We start from the raw sequence: 17,533 nt of genomic DNA, 5'->3' as shown, positions 1-17,533 counted from the left end.
AATTTTATTTATTATATTTTATTTATTTAATTTATTAATTTAATTTAAACACAAGCACCCCAAAGCCCTCTTATGTTTCCTTCTGATCATCAAACCCTCTCCTCCCCAAAGGAAATGACTGTCCTGACTTCTAAACCCATAAATTAATGTCACGTACTAATTATATATACATTATATAACATTAATTTATTTTATGCCTTTCCTAAGTTACCCAAAATTATGTTTTTTGGCTTCATTGATGTTCAAATGTAGGGCTACAGATCATCCAATTACAAAATTGTGTATTAAATCACCACATAAAGTATACCACAAAATATCCATTCTACTAGTGATAGATTGTATATATTAGTTAGATATTATGGCTAATGTATTTAGAATCATATTAATAAAACTTTTTGGGTGCAATGGTCATGCATTTTGAGTGGAATAAAATGTTTGAGTCATAGGAAACATCTGTGTTCAAATTAAGTAAAAAATGCCAAACTCTTTTTCCAGTGTAGTTATACCAATTTGCAGACTGATCACAAATGCGTGAAAATTGTCTTTCCTCTAAATCTTTGCTAAACACTGGTATGTTAGCCTTTTTAATTGTAACTGTTGCAGCGGTATGTAATTGCTAAATTTTTTAAAAATTTGATGAGCTCACACAGATCATTTACTAAAATATTCTGGGCCATAAAACATGCCCTAACAAATTTTGATAAACAGAAATCATAAAATCTCTGTCTTTTACTTGATGTATTTAGATTATTTTCATTTAAAATAATTATCAGTATAATTGGGTTAATAGCTACCATGTTTGTAACTGTTTTCTTTTCGTTGCACTTGTTCTTTATTTCTTGTTTGTCCCTCTTTTGCTGCCTTCTTTGGCTTTAACTTAGGTTTTCTAATTTTCTTGTATGTCCTCTATTAGCATATTAATTATATTTCTTTTGTAAAAATCTTAGTACTTGCCCTTGTTTTTACAGTACATATTTTAACTAACTTCTGTATCACTGCTTTTTAAAATACCACTTACCTTGTAGTAGACATCTTATAACAAGTGTATCTAATTTCTCCTTCTGCACCATGTGACATTGTTGTAATCTACTATAATTAAACAGCTATCACTAAGATCAATTAAGAATAACAATTAATTAATTAATTAATTTACTGTTGAATTTTCCTTCTTCGTGTAGAGCCAAGTAAGTAGATCCCAGATGCTGTATTTCTCTGGATGCACCTGTATCCAGATTTGAGGGCAGCTGGAATACTCTGAAGCCTCAGTTCTCTGATGGACCAGGAAGAGTTGATGATTTTTAGTTTATTTGTCTTTTTCTTGCTGTTATGGGAGTGATGACTTCCAAGCGTTTTACATGCTGGAGCTGACCCCAGAAACATTCCAAAGTTCAGTTTATATATTGACCTCTTAGCTTGCAATTTACTATTGTCACTTTATAATGCTAGTAACTTAAACCTAGGTTATTTTGGATTTTCTACACATGGAATCATTCATCTGTGAATAACTACAGTTCTATTTTCCATTTTCTATGTATCTTTTTTTTTTTCCTTTCCTTCCTGCCTCGCTCCCCTCAATCTTTTCATTATTTTTCTGGCTAGGAACTTTAGTCCAGTGTTTAAATTAATTTAAAGGAAAATTTGGAAATATCTGAACTGGTTGCAATTTAAAACTTTTCTATTTGAGGTGTGCAGGCAAAGGAGTGGTAGAAAATCCACAACTGTAAATGCTAGTAATAGAAAAGAAAAGGAATGAAAAATGAAACTTTACAGTGTCCATAAGAAACTAGAAAAAGATCTTACACATTAAGTCAAAGGAAGAAAAAAATAAAGATTAGAACAGACATTCCTGAAAGAGAAAATAAACCAATAATAAAGGAAACAGATAAATCTGAAAGCAGTTACTTTAAACAAATTATTAAATTTGTTAAAAAAAAAAAAACCCAAAACTTAGGCTTTAAAAAGAATAAACTACTATATATCTAACAAGCAATGGATATTAAAGGAATTTTATTGAACAGACTTATGCTACCAAAACTGAAGCACTTAAATTTAGTAATATCTTGAAAGACACAAATTATCAAAAGTGATTCACCAAAAAATATAAAACTTGAATAGTCTATTTCTTTCTATAAAAGGACACAACTGTTAATTAAAGAAACTTTCTATAAAGAAAACTTCAAGCTTAGGTGGAGACACTGGAAAAATTCAAATACTTAAGTAATGAATAATATAAATCTTATTTGAGAAAATAGAAAAAAAAGATTTTCTTATCTCATTTAATGAGGCAAAAACTAGCTTGACACCAAAATGAGAAAAAACAGTACAAAAGAAAAAATAGATATTGTTCTCATAGTGAATATGTCTCTGTTTATATAGTGAATAGATGTAAACACTGATGTATACATAGATGCAAAAATATAGATACAAATATCTTTAACAAAATAGTTGCTAATAACAACTAGAGACATACAAAGAATTAATAGATTATGAGCAAGTGGTCTTTATCCCTGGATAAATATTGGAGCATTGACAAATATAATTAACCATTGTACTAAAGGTCCTAGCATGTGCATTAGAACAAAGAAAATGTAAAAACTTGTAAAGTAGAAGTGAGACAGCAAAACAGAGTTTTCATTAAACATGATTGTGCAGAAAATCCTAAGGAATCTACAAAAAGTGCTGTCAATAATTAGAGAATTTTGTGGGTTCATAAGAAACATGATCAATATACAAAAATGGATTTATTTCCATGTAGAAGGACAAGGTCTCCCAGAAATCAGGTTGAAATCCATCAAGAAACTTCTGTTTTCTTTATGTTATTTGGACATGGATATCCCACGCCACAATGAAGGAATCGATAATAACTGGGAATAGTTCACAGAATTAATTAGAGCTATGATAAATGGTATGGGAGCCTGAAAATGGATCTAAATCAGGTAAAGTTAGTATTTTTATTTCCAGTTATCATGATTTTGAAGACAAAATGTGTTTATCAAACTTATATCCTTTTTATAGCCATGTGAGAAGGGGCAGTACCCTGGCATTTCAAAGGATTCATTATATGTAAGCATACATTTTCATCGTGAGACTTTTGCAGGTGGATATTTACTGCAAAATGTGTTAAAGAAAATCTCTGCAGGGTCCCACTCCTCTCACATCCACTTATTTCCATTAATGGCAATCTGTACCCAATTTGTGGGCAATGCACCATTCATATAGTCAGTTTCACATTCATCACTAGATGAATACATATAGGCTGATTTTCCTTCTACTTCAGCGCAAAATCAGAGCAGGTGCATGTGAGAGAAGATACTTCTCTGCTTAGCTGGAGTAGCATTTTCATAACTGTATTTCCAAATATTAAGATAAGTAGTTGCAATTGGAATCTCATGGTTTATGCATTTTCTCTTCAACTAAATCCATCAATTTATCTTTAAGATTTATATTGTTATGTGTAAAAACCGTTCTTTTTTCAATTCTGACTTTTATCAATTATCTTAAAACAGTGAAGAGAGATAGTAACAGATGTCATAGTATCAACAAAGCACAGATCTATCTGTGTAACATAGTGTGGAAACGAGTACTGTTTCAAAATCCACTTTGCTGGATTCAAATTAAATATCAACAGGTTGGAGACATTCTTGTCTTTTTTTTTTATATTTAATTTATGCTGAATTTTTGTGATTACTTTCTACAAAGAGTATAGCATTTTTAGTGATTTCTTGAAAGTGAAGAACCTTTTTCCCCCCATGAGAAATTTCATGTGAATGTCAGGAACTCAAACAAATGCATCACTTTTTAATTCTTTGCTAAGAATTAAATATATATTTTGCGCTAACATACTGATAAAAAAAATCCATGTGATTGAAAATAGCAAATATTTAACATTTTAAAAAAGAATCACTTTTCCACTTACTAACATTTAACATATTTTGTTACACGAGTAAGGTTACATGTAGAAATACATAGAAAAATAGAAAGTAATGTGCTAAAATGTTAATGAGAGTCACTTTTTCAGTAAATTCATCTTAAAAACTTAAGATATCTGTCAAAAAGTTGAATTTTGTGTTTCATTTGGATGGACTGTTTATATCTTTCCTTGTTCTGGAAATAAGTTTTAAGGTGCTTTCTATCACAACACAAACGCTAATAACAGCAAAATAACAACAATAATAATAAATTATTATTGCAATATATTAAAAATATATCTTCCAATAACACTTCATTTTTTTTTTTTTTTTTACTATTTTAGTCCCACAATAAACAAATGATGGAATTAACGTAGTTATTTCTCCTCTCCCAAGAACCCATAGACTGATATTGGCAGCTGAACTTCAAGGTCTCACTTTAAGTGAAATATACACAGATTTATCATCATGGGAAGTGGAAGTGACGTGAGTATGTATTAATGTTATAACATCTCATACCTAGGTTAGGCTGTTAAAAAAGATTAGAGCAGAGTAATCTAAGTCATTCATCTAAAACTCTTTTATTACAGTTTAGTCAGCTTTATATACTTGGCATAGAATAATTCTGCTCATTTCTTTCTATGAGTAGAAAATTTCCTAAACTCTCCTGACCACTTGAGTCACTCCATGCTCCTACCCAGAACATTGTGTCCCATAGACAATAGTGAAAGGAATCGAATGACCTGAGTGTGGGGGACTCAGTCTCCTGCTTTCCTCTCCTCCCCTGTAGGAGTTGTAGTTTTCAACCTAGATAAATGAGTTTGCCGAAACAGGTGGACACTTCCAGAGCCTGAACTGGTACATGGAGAGGGAAGGTGTTAGCAAGGTCAGTTTAGCTCACAAACTAAGTTATGGCTTCCAGTTTACCATTAGAGAAGAGCATTTTCACATAGAGCTATTTTAGACCTTTGGGGACTGAAAGACTTTGCATGTTTTTCCCTGTTTCTCAGCTAGGCCTGTAGGAAACTGCTCGAGGCAGGCAATATCTAAACTCTGCTCCACTTCCTACTGCTCTTTTGTGTTTTGAATTGCCTTTAAGAGTTTACTGTTCAAAGATATGTTAATCACTGTGTTTATCATTTGAAATGTAAAGTTCAGTGTTTTGTTTTGTTGTGTTTTACTTCTCTTCCAGCATTTCTGCAGCTACTCATCAGATTTTTTTTTTTTTCTTCTACATACTTGCTGCTTTTGGCTTTTGCTGTAATTCTGTCCTGGTGGTGATACGACCTTTCCTTCTGTTTTTAGGGCTAGCCACGTGGTATGAAGAGTAATTTATCCTGCTTGATTTTCTTATTTGGTTTTTGTTTATTTGTTTGTTTGTTGGCCAGGAGAATCTTGAGAATTTTCATTCCCAGTTTGAAAATGAACTTGCACATAACATACCCTGCATGTTTCCTGGGTAAAAATGTTAGTTACCTTTGGCTGTCACTATCCAAGAACTTTCAACTCTAGATATTTTCTTCCCAGTATCTCTTCTGTATCATCCCCTTCCCAGACTACAGCAGAAATTTACATTTTTGATAAGTTAATCTTGAGCGTGTTTAGGGCCTGTGTTTCCCGGCGTATTCTTTCTATTCCAAGAATGCAGTGTTTTGTCTGAGTACAATAATGTGCTCCAAAGAGGCCTTGCTTCAGAGCAGAAGCAGAGTCTCAGGAGGAATGGGATATCAGAAAAATTGAAACACGTGTAAGGTGAGGTATTGTTCACGTTCTAGGAAGTTTCACCTTTTCCAGCACCACGTCACACCTTACCTTTGCCACTTGCCGAACAGGATGGCTGATTTTCTCCCAAGGATCCCTTCTCTAGTAATTCAACTCATTACACTCATCCAAAATGCGTTATATTTAGGTTGAAGGGTCTCCTCGCGTCACAAAGTAGCTCAACCTTGACCCAAAGAATGCACTCTCCTGCTCTTTTTCTCCACCAGCCTCTTTGTCTACAGACTTCTGAGCTCTGGATATCTTGGAGTTTCCTCTATCTTTGGCTCCATTGCCAGCACAGACACTGTTTTTATATATATAAATATATATATATATCTCCTCAAAGAGTGTACTTAATGAGATCCACTAGAAAAATGTTAATAACTTGTTGTCTATGGTGATTATAATACTATCATAATTAGGTTACTTTATTTGGGGAATGAGAAATATCTTTGAAATGTGTGTAATTCCAGAGTAATTCTATGGGGCTGTCAGCTCTGGGACAAATGCAATTTATGGGCTGTTCGGTGCATTTTAAGCCAGCTGCTGGAGATTTTCTAACTGTAACCTCAGTAGGTCATGGTTTTTTTTCAAGAGAAAATCCAGAATCTGAGTCCTATTGCTGTAGAAACTGATTTGCAAAAGTATTCTGAGATGGTACAAAAAAAGACAAAGGCAATACAAAATACAGCTCCCACTCTGTGTTTCTATATTTCTTTTTTATTCCCCTCGGAATTGCATTTGCAGAATTTCCTGGCTGGATGCCAGTCCTATCCTAAGGCACTTTAAAGTGTTCTTGACAATGCTGTTCATTTATTATACGAATACAAAAACAGTGAGCTAAAGAAGCCTGAAACTTAGCTCACTGATAATTGCTTCTTTATTTTCCTGAGTATTTCTTTGCAAGCACAGCCAAATTTAACATCCTGGTTTCTCTTTGGCTGGTTAGAGACTACAAGTGTTCCCTGAATCACCTTTCTATCTGGACTTAAGAAATGTTGACTCTGCCACTTAAATCCCATCTTTTTAGCACTGCCAGACATGAACATTTTGGATGTTTTTCTCATGATGATTTTGACCCTCTGCTTATGAAATCAAATATTTCTATCTTTTCCTATAGAATTAATGAATTAATGAATTTTCATAGAAAATATATTTCTGGTGCAAACTCTATTGTGTTAATTTAATTCTTATTATCATTTTTTGGTGCATTGTATTTAAAATACTTGCATTTACTTTTGCTATTTAATTTATACCGTGTATATAATTATTTTCACCAGGATATTGAAAATTTACAATTGTTATTTGATTCATCTATTTGTTTTACTCTCTATTAAATTTTGACAATTATGCTTAAGTTATAGTGGGTTTGCTCTTCATGTTATTTCTTGTTGAATAAATATTAGTATAGAGGCTGCAAAGAACAAAGAGCTTTATTTGGGGGTCTTGGGGATTGTACTTCAAGAGGCACAGATTCAAGTATAACCTAAAGAGTGTTGGGGGAAAGAGAAAGATTCCAAAGCTTATAAAGGCAAAAGCCACAAGGTTGTTAAAGTTTTCTTGCAAGAAATATGACTGGCTCTGATGCAAAAAGGAAATATTTGTCCTTAAAGATAAGAAGTCACTATATTTTAGAGTAAGAGTCTGGTAAGTATCTTGATTTTCTGAAAGATTGTGTGAAGCTTCTGAATGGGAGCATTAAGACAACAAGTGGTCAAAAGCTCCGATTCCATCAGGCTGAGACCTGCAAATGTCCCACTTCCTCAATGGCTTCCTGGCTCCATTTTGGGGAGCTCTCTTAGCAATACTGACTCCATTTTGATTTTTCTTTCACACTACCAAAGCTGACTGTCACAGGCAAAACCATTTGCAGATTTATACTTTGCCAAAGATGTTTTATTCTATCAGTTTTGAATAATATAACTTTTTTTCAAAAGCAATTTTAAATGTTTTTATTTGTATTTGTTCTTTTGGTGTACTGTCTATGTTTTTCCAGATAACCACCACACCCACCCTTAACTTCATTATCTTCCCAATCCCAATCAGCTGAGTTTTTAAAAATTATTTTTCTCTACTGTTCTGTAACTTTCATATAACTTCTTTTTGATATTTTCAAGCTAAGTGTGCTTCCTCAAATAGTCTATTGTGGTAATGGTTAGTGATTGTTAGTATGTGTGTATTTTCATAATTGATATTGTTTGTGATGATGCCATCCAGAAGTACTTTTTGCTATGAAGTAGACAAATGAAGACAGTTAGTTACTTTCTAACTAATACCTAAGAAATATTTTAGCTTTTTCTTATAACGTTATCTATAACTGGTGGTTTTGTCACAGCAGACAGATAGCTAGATATGAGCAGGGAAAGGGGGACACAGGCCAAATGGCAGGAACTGGGCAGAAAGAAGGGGCACAGGCCAAATGCAGGATACCATATGTCATGTAAACAACAGGGGTCCCTGGGTAGACAGAGAAAAGCAGGAACTTCTGGACTGATAAGAAATCACACATTTTGGGGTGACAAGTGGCCTGAAGGCCAACAAAGAAAAGTGGGAATGGGCAGGAATCTCCAGTGTCCAAATGTAATCTTTTGCTCATTATGCCCTCATTATAATAAAATTAGCTTTGCAGATTAAAAGTATCCATCATGCACTGGCACCATGACACTTTCAATCCAGACTAAATAAGGACAGAAAAATCCCTCCTCCTTTCAGGAAGTTGGAGTTGGGATGAAAACCAGGGAATACAACTCCAAACCCTCCCCGGCCCAATCAATACTCCACCCATTCATTTTCACACTCTATGCAATCAACTTTCCAAAGAAAGTCAGGGCAGCTGCTCACCTGAGTCTGCCTGCTCTCGCCTTGAGAGTGTACTGTCTATCCCTTAATAAGTCCTTCCCTTAATAAATCCTTAGTTTACTTTCTTGACCTCTGTGTCTTGTCCCTGAATTCTTCCTGTGACAGGACAAGAACCTAGTCATCAGCAACATCTTGTTTCTTAGATTTACTTATTTCAATGCCCATTTAAGTCTTTAGTATAATTGTTATTATTTTGCATATTTTAGTTTAATAGTCTATACAAATAGGAGAAGAAAGATAAAATTTTCAGTGTCAAACGATAATGACTAAATGTCCTTTGAATCAAAATATGGAGGATTAAGATATTATTTGTAATCTAAAATTATGAAACCCAGAGGAATTTTTACTAACAATGGAGGTTGTTATGTGTTTTAGTAAGGCTATTTAAAGCAAATGTATATCCTTAAAAGTTTTTATATTTTTTAGATTTTTCTAGAGATGCTATATTTAAGACTTAAATCTGTATGAGAAAAATACTCACTGATTTTTATTCAACATTTTCAAAGACAGCTATGATTTAACATGGCCTAGACATTTTAAAGACGTGGTTAGAAAGTATTATTTTTAAGCCAAGAATCTCAGAAAATTGGCTATGAGTTGATTCTTCCTTCTTCTAGGAAAAATGGAATAAAACTTGGCATTTTTCCTAAAAGGAGATGCTGCAAAGATGTCTAGACATTTAAATCATGGAAGTAATTTGTACATTTTTTTCAATAAAGTAAAATAAATTCAAATCCATATTGCTTATTAACATTCTTTATTCTCATCAGAAATAATCATACTTGCTATTTTCTTTTTGAAAATTTCTTTTATCCCAGCTTTATTGAAATATAATTGGCATATAACCTTACGTAAGTTTAAGGTGTACAATGTGTTGATTTGACACATCTATATTGCAAAATGATTACCACCACAGGGTTAGCTAACACCTCCATCAAGTCACATACTACAATTTTTTTTCTTTTTTTACTGAAGTATAATCAGTTTACAATGTGTGTCAATTTCTGGTGTACAGCATAATGTTTCAGTCATACATATACATACATATTTCTTTTCATATTCTTTTTTGTTATAGATTATTACATTTTTTTTGTAGTGAGAACATTTCAGATCCACTCTGTTAGCAACTTCCAAGTATATAATACAGTATGATTAACTATAATCACCATGTTTTACATCAGATCCCCAAAACTTGTTCATCTTATTTGCTATTTCCATATTTCTAGTTTTTAATAGAAAAAAATTTCTCAGTGACTTGAACAAAGAAAATATGTTGTAATTATATACCATCACTGTCCATAATTTTTACCTGAGTGGAAGTGATTAAAAATAGAATACTTCTTTCCTTCAAAGCTGTTATCATGTTCAGCTCCACGGGGTGGAAGGTATCTTTTACTTTGGTATCTGAATTCAGATCTGCTAGTCCTCTGTTTTTTAGAGTCCTCCCTTTAATAGACAAGCCCTCATTATTCCAATCCTCTCTTGTAATTCAACCTTTTTATATAAAAGTCTCCTTGTGTAATTATCCTGTGATTTTACTCTCCTGATTGGATACAGTAGAATATTGCAATTTATTAGAAGAAAGAACTGGAATTAGTGACAATATTGGCAGGTACTACTTGATCTAAGTAGTGTCCAGCTATGACTGTTAACAGTTCCTCCCAATATGTATGCATGTGCCACTCCTCACATAAGAGATGCATCTATTCATATCCCTCTAGATTTGGGACCAGCCTGTGTCTTGCTTTGACAGGTGAAATGTGGCAGGAGAGACATGCTGTTGTGGAGCCCAGTAGCCATGCTATATGGAAGCCAGGTTAGACTGATGAGTGGCTGAAGACCATGTGGAGAGTACTTTGAAAATGAAATACCACATCTCAATCTTTTAGCTGAATGCAGCTTGAGGGAGACTCCAAGTGAGACCAGAAGAACTGTACAGCTGAGCCCAAGGAAACTCATGAAAAATAATAAATTATTATTTTGCATTGGTTTGTTACATAGAAACAAATGACTAAACCAGTAGCTTAGAAGGGAACTATATTCAATATCCTGTAATAAAAAAAAAAAAGAAAAACATTTTTCACTTTGCTGTATACCAGAAACTAACACAACATTGTAAATCAACTCTACTTCAATAAAAATTTGGAAAACAAAAAACAAAAAACAAAACATCAGCAGCTTAGAATTGTTATTAAACTTTAGATAGTCCTATCCCCAGAGGCCTGAGTAGGGCAGGGCAAGTCAAGACAGCTTCTCACAGCTCAGACTTATTTTTCTTCCTTCTTCAAGAAATTTTGTCTAAGGTAGGCGTCATTTAAAAGTTGTATATAAACCATCAGATTCCTACAGTAATTTCTATTACTCAACTGGTAACAGCAGTAATTAACAGTAATACATATTGCCAATTTCTTGTAGGCATGGCAGGTGTCATGCTATCCTGGTGACTGTAAAATTAAACAAGATACACAGAAATGCCAGACAGGGCTAAATGAGGGACTTTGGTGGCCCTCAGTGAAAATGTCCTGAACATGGCCCAAGGGTGGATATATCAGGTAATATATCAGGTAGATTGCAATGCACTATTTTGTGAATGTGTAAGTAATGATCCCCTGCCTGTGGAAAAAAATTTTAAGATAAAATTTTAGGAAATTCATGAAGAAAATCTCCATACTTATCTTCATCATCTTATTCAGTTAATTAAATGCTCAACAAAATGATTTTCCTCTCATTGAACTCCAAATAAACTTACTTTCTTAAAGGTACTCTATCTTGCTACCAGCTTTTGACTGAGGATGAGCTAAACCTGGAAAAGTTTATAAGAAATGGTCCATGATGGATTTACTCATCCAGCATGACAATTACCTACTCTAGATGGAGACCGGTGTCTGCCTGAGGTCACTAGTTTTGGAACTTTGGAGTCTAAGGCCTTGACTATACATGTGGTAACTTCTGGCAGAGGGATGTGAAGAGGAGGTGCCCAAAATGGCAGCCACAATCTCGCTGGCAAGCACTCCTCCCACAACAAGGGACCAAACTGAGGGAAACAAAGATAGTAAATTGTTATGGGTTCAGTTGTGTCCCTCAAAAAACAGGTATGTTAAATTGCTAATCCCCAGTACCTCAGAATGTGACCTTACTTAGAAATACGGTCATTGCAGACATCATTAGTTGAATTAAGATGAGATTACACTTCAGTAGGGAGGGTCCCTAGTCCTTTAAGATTGGTATCCTTATAAGATGGTTGAAGGAAGACAGAAACACAGGAAGAGTGCCATGTGGGGACTGAGGACTACAGTGGCATATCTACAAGCCAGGTAACACCAAAGGTTGCTGGCAAACCCCCATAATCCAGGAAGAATTCCTTTATAGTTTTCAGAAGCAACATGGCCCTGCAGACACCATGATTTGGGGCTTCTAATATCCAAAATTGTGAGACAGTAAATTTCTGTTGTTTTAAGCCAACCAGTTTGTGGTACTTTGTTAAGGCAGCCCTAGGAAACTAATGCAAATGTCAGTCTCTGCCTGTTAATGATGAGAACAACAACAGCAACCACAACAGAAACAACACACACACACACACACACACACACACACACACACACACACACAGCCTACAGATCAAAAACCGCAGCAACGAAGACCAGAGGAATCTGGAATTGCCTTAAAACTCTTCATTGGATGTGTCCCTATGTCTATGCCTCTAGACCAATGACTTACAGAAATCTCTAGTAGAGACCATGAATTCTATACCCAAGTCCAAACGTGTCTGTTAAACACGAGCATTCAAAAACTCAGGAACTTTTGGAAATAGAGATTATGTTAGAGATTAGGGATACTGAAGAGAAAGAATTTGCAGCAGCAGGATTTTATTAAGTTTCTAAGTTGATACATAGAGAACCAAGGTGGTTTTCTGTCCAGGTTTCCCCATTCTTTAAACTGATAGCAGGATTGGTTTATTGTGGTTCTAGAGGGGGAGAAAAAGTCTTCTTACTTGAAAGGAAGATGAGAAACAGTGCAGCAACGTTTTCATTGCAAATGCAAAACAGCAGCTCCCCCAAGACTTCCTGCCACAATAAAGTCATAAATATGAAACCACGGTTGTCATATTTTAGAGGCGATAGGCAAAGTTTTCATTCTAACGTGGACACCAGAGAAGTAGGTTATGCCCAATGGCAACACTCTTATAATTATAATCTTAATTAAGCTGATACAGAAGTGAGATAAGTTTTGGCCATTATTTATATAATATAATTGGAATCACTTATAGATTAAGGAAAGGTGGCAGCAATTAGAGGAGAACTGTGACTGAACATAATTTTGCATTGAAAGATGGTTCTTAATTACTCCTGATTGGTATGCAGTCATTGATTTGGCTTATGTGATCTTAGGAGCCACTGTCAAGAGTAATTGGCTTTTTTCCTTGCAGGGCCAGCAGTTTGATTTACTGTTTGTCCAACCACTTGGGTATTTAAATCATCGGGAATGATATTATAATTCAGTGAGGTAGGCTTTAAACAAGTGGCCTAAATCTCATTCAAATGCTAAAGTCACTCATTATATTGATGCCATACTAGCTAAAAGTAATTGTGAAATTATTGTGTTTGAGGTTCTGTCTTTATTGATTTTAGTGCAGAAAAGGATGGGATATTAGATAGAAAATAAGTTAGAGGACATCCCAGACAATATAGTCCCAGTAGCATGGGACAACTATGCTCAAGACCAGAGAAAAACTTAAACACCAAAAATAATACTTAGGAACAATTTGCTCATTTTATTTCTGGAAATGGTAAATTTCACATCTACTCTGATACTTCCTTTTCATCATATCATTATATCAATAAAATGTGTCAAAAGGAATGTAAATCCTGAACAATGTGGTGTCTTAAAGCCCAAGCATGCCTCCCGTCTTCTGGTCTCCTTTATTGACTCATTCATCAAGTCTAAAGCACTTACTATCCCACAAGCACTTTTTTAGAAACTAAGACCATAATCATGAACAAGCAAAATGACATCCTCCAAGAGATTATGTTCTAACCGAAGACAGACAATACACTTTTTAAAAGTATAAAAACATCATATATCAGGTGTTAATCAATACTGTAGAGAAATGTTAAGAAGGGCAATGGATTAGAATATAATAGGAAAGAGACATTGCTTTTTAATGTGGGGTGGCCAGGAACGGCTGCACTAACAAGGTAATACTTAAGCAGAGATATTGCAGTGGTCAGAGAGGCTAGATTGAAGAGCATGGGGTGACCAGAAAAATGAGATATCCAATGCTAAGAGGTCTTGAGTTCCTGCCTCTCAGTATTCTAAAAATTTTGCAGCCATTTCTTAAAAATATTGTCCAGCTTATGGACTACTTTACTAGTATTGCTTCCCAGATTTTAGGAGATAATGGATCAGCCTCAGTAGAACTAAAAATGGTTTTTATAACATGTATATACATTCTAAAGTGCTCCTCAATGATACATATTGATATATATTCCTAGACTGTGGTGAATGAATTATCCAATTGTTCAGGCCATTGGCCTTTCAATTATTGGAATGATAAACCCAAATCTCTGTGAAAAGCCCATTTTAGGCTTACTTAGTTGAGATTATGATAAAGTAGAAACCTTTGGTTCCTATGTATATTCTCATGCAACTTTTCTGATAAAGTCAAAACAGTTTTATGAGCAGTCAAAATCCTAGACACAGTCCAAAGTGTGTATCAATGGATTGTGTTTGGAGTAAGAACTACTGTCTAGTATTTTTTTTTTAATTTAATTTAAAAACTCCCTCATTGAACAAGAAATAGAGTGCTAAGGTACCATAGAAGCTACAATTTTCTTATACTGGTCCATAGTTGGTTGAGTTGCCTGGGACCCACACCTTTATAAGGGCCTACATTTTTGGGAAAACAATACTACATAAATATTTAGAAGCTTCTAGTTGGTCTTTCTATTGTGTTTCAAATAAGTTGATGCCACTTCTCGTGATTTAAATTATAAATTTTGTATTTGCCTAACTCAGCCCTCACCACCAGTGTGCTGGAGACAACCAGCAAAATATATGATTTTATAAGAACCCTGAATTCAACCACGTGTGATAGATAGTGTGCGCGCGCTGGTTCCTATAAAGAGACGCGATGTATTTAACTACAGCTGGGGATCTATTTTATTTACCGTTTATCTCAATTTAGATCAAACTCAGCACCCACTGAGAATGTTCATTCATAACTGGGTAATCATGAGCTCAGCAAAAACTTAATGGAGCTCTCACTCTTTCCCTAAAAGTAAGAAAAGTGGACTCAATTTTGGAGAATGATTGGAAATACCATCCACAGTTTTCAATGAAAATATGTATATAGCATAAAGAGAATGTAGAGTTGAAACAAGCTTAGCATCCACCTGTTTCTAAAATATAGAAATTATTGGGAGACATGATGTTCTAGGAAATCTTGACACTCTCCTTTTAGCTTGAGATTTGAATTTTCAAATGTATAATTCTTCCTCTTTCAATTAAGGGTGGGACTGATATCCTTTAACATGTGGTGCCATTTTAAGGCCCATTAGTTAAAAGGGCATCTACATATTCGTTGCTTAAGTTGTTTGAGGTACAGTAAAAACATAACAAGATTACTCCGTTAAAATAAAATGTTATATAACTGTCTTTTATTATATATATATATATATATAATTACCAAAAATTTAAATAAAACTTGTAAATTAATTTGAAAGAAACTTGAAAGAACACCTGGATCATCTGTGGACAAAGATAAATCACGCTACAGACAGAGGCTTGTATCACAAGGTGATACAAGGTGATGTAAGGAGGCAGTTTCAGCTATCTAAACTTCCCTAGTCCTGGCAGTCTCTGTGCCATGATAAACAGATGTTGTACACAGAAGTTCGGTGGTACTTGATGTTAAGAAACTGAAAAAACAATAATTTAAACACAAATAATCAGATATGTTGAACTTGAATGGGAAGTTTCAGTTAATAGATGTTACACCCATTTGGGTGTCATTTTAAGCTGTTTTGTAAAATAAATGTCATGTTACTTTTGCACTCTAGGAATCTTGATTAAATGAGATTTTGAAGACATCTAGTGGTAGCCACCATATGTGATGCAGCTTTTAGTGACAAGAGGAGGGAGAAATAGACACAGGGGCCTAAACTTCTTATTAAGAAAATATTGCTAAGAAGGAAACAAACTAAGAAAAGAAGGATAAGATATTTCACACACCTTTTAAGTATTAGGAATAGACATTTAAAATGGAGAGTGAGTGAGATGTTGGGCTTATAGTTGTAAGAGGGAAGAACAAATCTGACTCCATATCAGATCTGTTTTTTTTTCACTCTAACCTTTATATTCTGTTGCTTTTGCTATAAGTTAATCACTAAAGGGATGTTACATATAGCTTAAAGCATACCTAGTGGCCCATCTCCGGGAATCCTGCCTCCTATGCCTGAGCATTAATCAAAAATACCTTTGTTTAGCTCACAGGAAACCTCCTGACTAGGCCCCCCTATGAATGGCTCCAGGAAAGAAGAAATTAACACAACCTCTCTGGAGTCCAGAAGCAGGAAATATTTGCAACACACATAGTTCCTTGGAGCTGTACATCTACATATAATATATCCAACTTGAGTCTCTCCCCCAAGGATCTAGTGACAATCAATACATTATTTGGAAACAATCTTTGATGAAGCTAAATCTTGTTAATATGACTACAATTTTTAATTTTTATTTTTTACTAATTTACTTCTTTGTAGCACAATAAGGAAGAAGCGAACTTGCTGTTAGCTATTAACATCTGATATTATTATGACATTACTTCTAGAGTAGGGGACAATTTTTTACCTGCGAGATTACGTGTTGCTGTATAATATATCACCTCATATTAACAATTGTCTACTCTGGAAATGGTGTCGTGAGAGGAAAATCCATTAGAAAAGTTTCTAGTCAGGTTCACAATTAGTCCCCTTAAAGAAGGTAAAAAATATGCTTTGTCTTCACATGACCCAACTTTGGTGACCGCTTGTGGGATTGGTGGTTAGAAGCTTATCAGTTTCAACAAGTTCAACTTAAACCTAGTCAGAGAAGAGAGAATGCAGAAGAAAATAAAAATAGTTTCCCTTTTATGTTTCTGACATTATGTATCTTATGAACTATTAAAATTGAAAACAATCAAATCATGTAAAATATAGGAAAACATAAATACGTAAAATATATATATAATTAGATTATTGATAGTGACTGATAAAAAAACTAATAATTTACTTCATTTGCTAATCTTTCTGTCAAAGTTTTAAAATTATTTATTTGTACAATGTCTATTTATAGTCTCCATTGGGTATTAATTAATGTTGACCAAATACATCCTGAAGTCCAAGATCACTTTATATATAAAAAGTACCTTAAAATCATACAGGCATTCTGTTTCAAAATTTCACCTTAGCAGTCCTTAAAAGTTCTCATATGACAGTCATCAACCTGAATCTGTGCAGTTAGAAATAAAAAGCAATAAAAAAGGAGTTTGTTGCTAACCTGATGGTATGTAGTCTCTCATTTTTGTGAGTCTGCTGAAGTTTCAAACCTTGCAGAGTTTGATGACCCTGTAAGATATCACCATTGGGAATACAAGAGTAGGGCAATTGGCTGGTTTATACAGATAGAACTAAAAATAAAGTGAAATATTTCCCTCCTCTATGTGTTCAAAGATTGCATGGGTGAAAATTACCAATTTTATTGACTCAGGTTTCTCACCCAAAGACTGCCATGCCTTTTACTTTTCTATTTGAAAGGAAAAAGAGAAGTTTCAAAAGTAGAGACAAGTGATATTACAAAATGATTTACTGGAATCTAGCTGCTACAAAAGCTCGATGCATTACTGACAGTGACTAGTCTGTGCTCCTGAAATTGAGGGGTTTTTGGTAGCCCCTTGGTGGCTACTAGCTGAGTTATAACAATAAATATATTAACTGCTCTGAAATTCTTCATTTTAAAAATACCTTATT

Source organism: Camelus ferus, chromosome 3 (genome assembly GCF_009834535.1).
Source record: "Camelus ferus isolate YT-003-E chromosome 3, BCGSAC_Cfer_1.0, whole genome shotgun sequence".
NCBI classification, from domain to species: Eukaryota; Metazoa; Chordata; class Mammalia; order Artiodactyla; family Camelidae; genus Camelus; species Camelus ferus.
Note: the sequence above shows the minus strand (reverse complement) of the source record.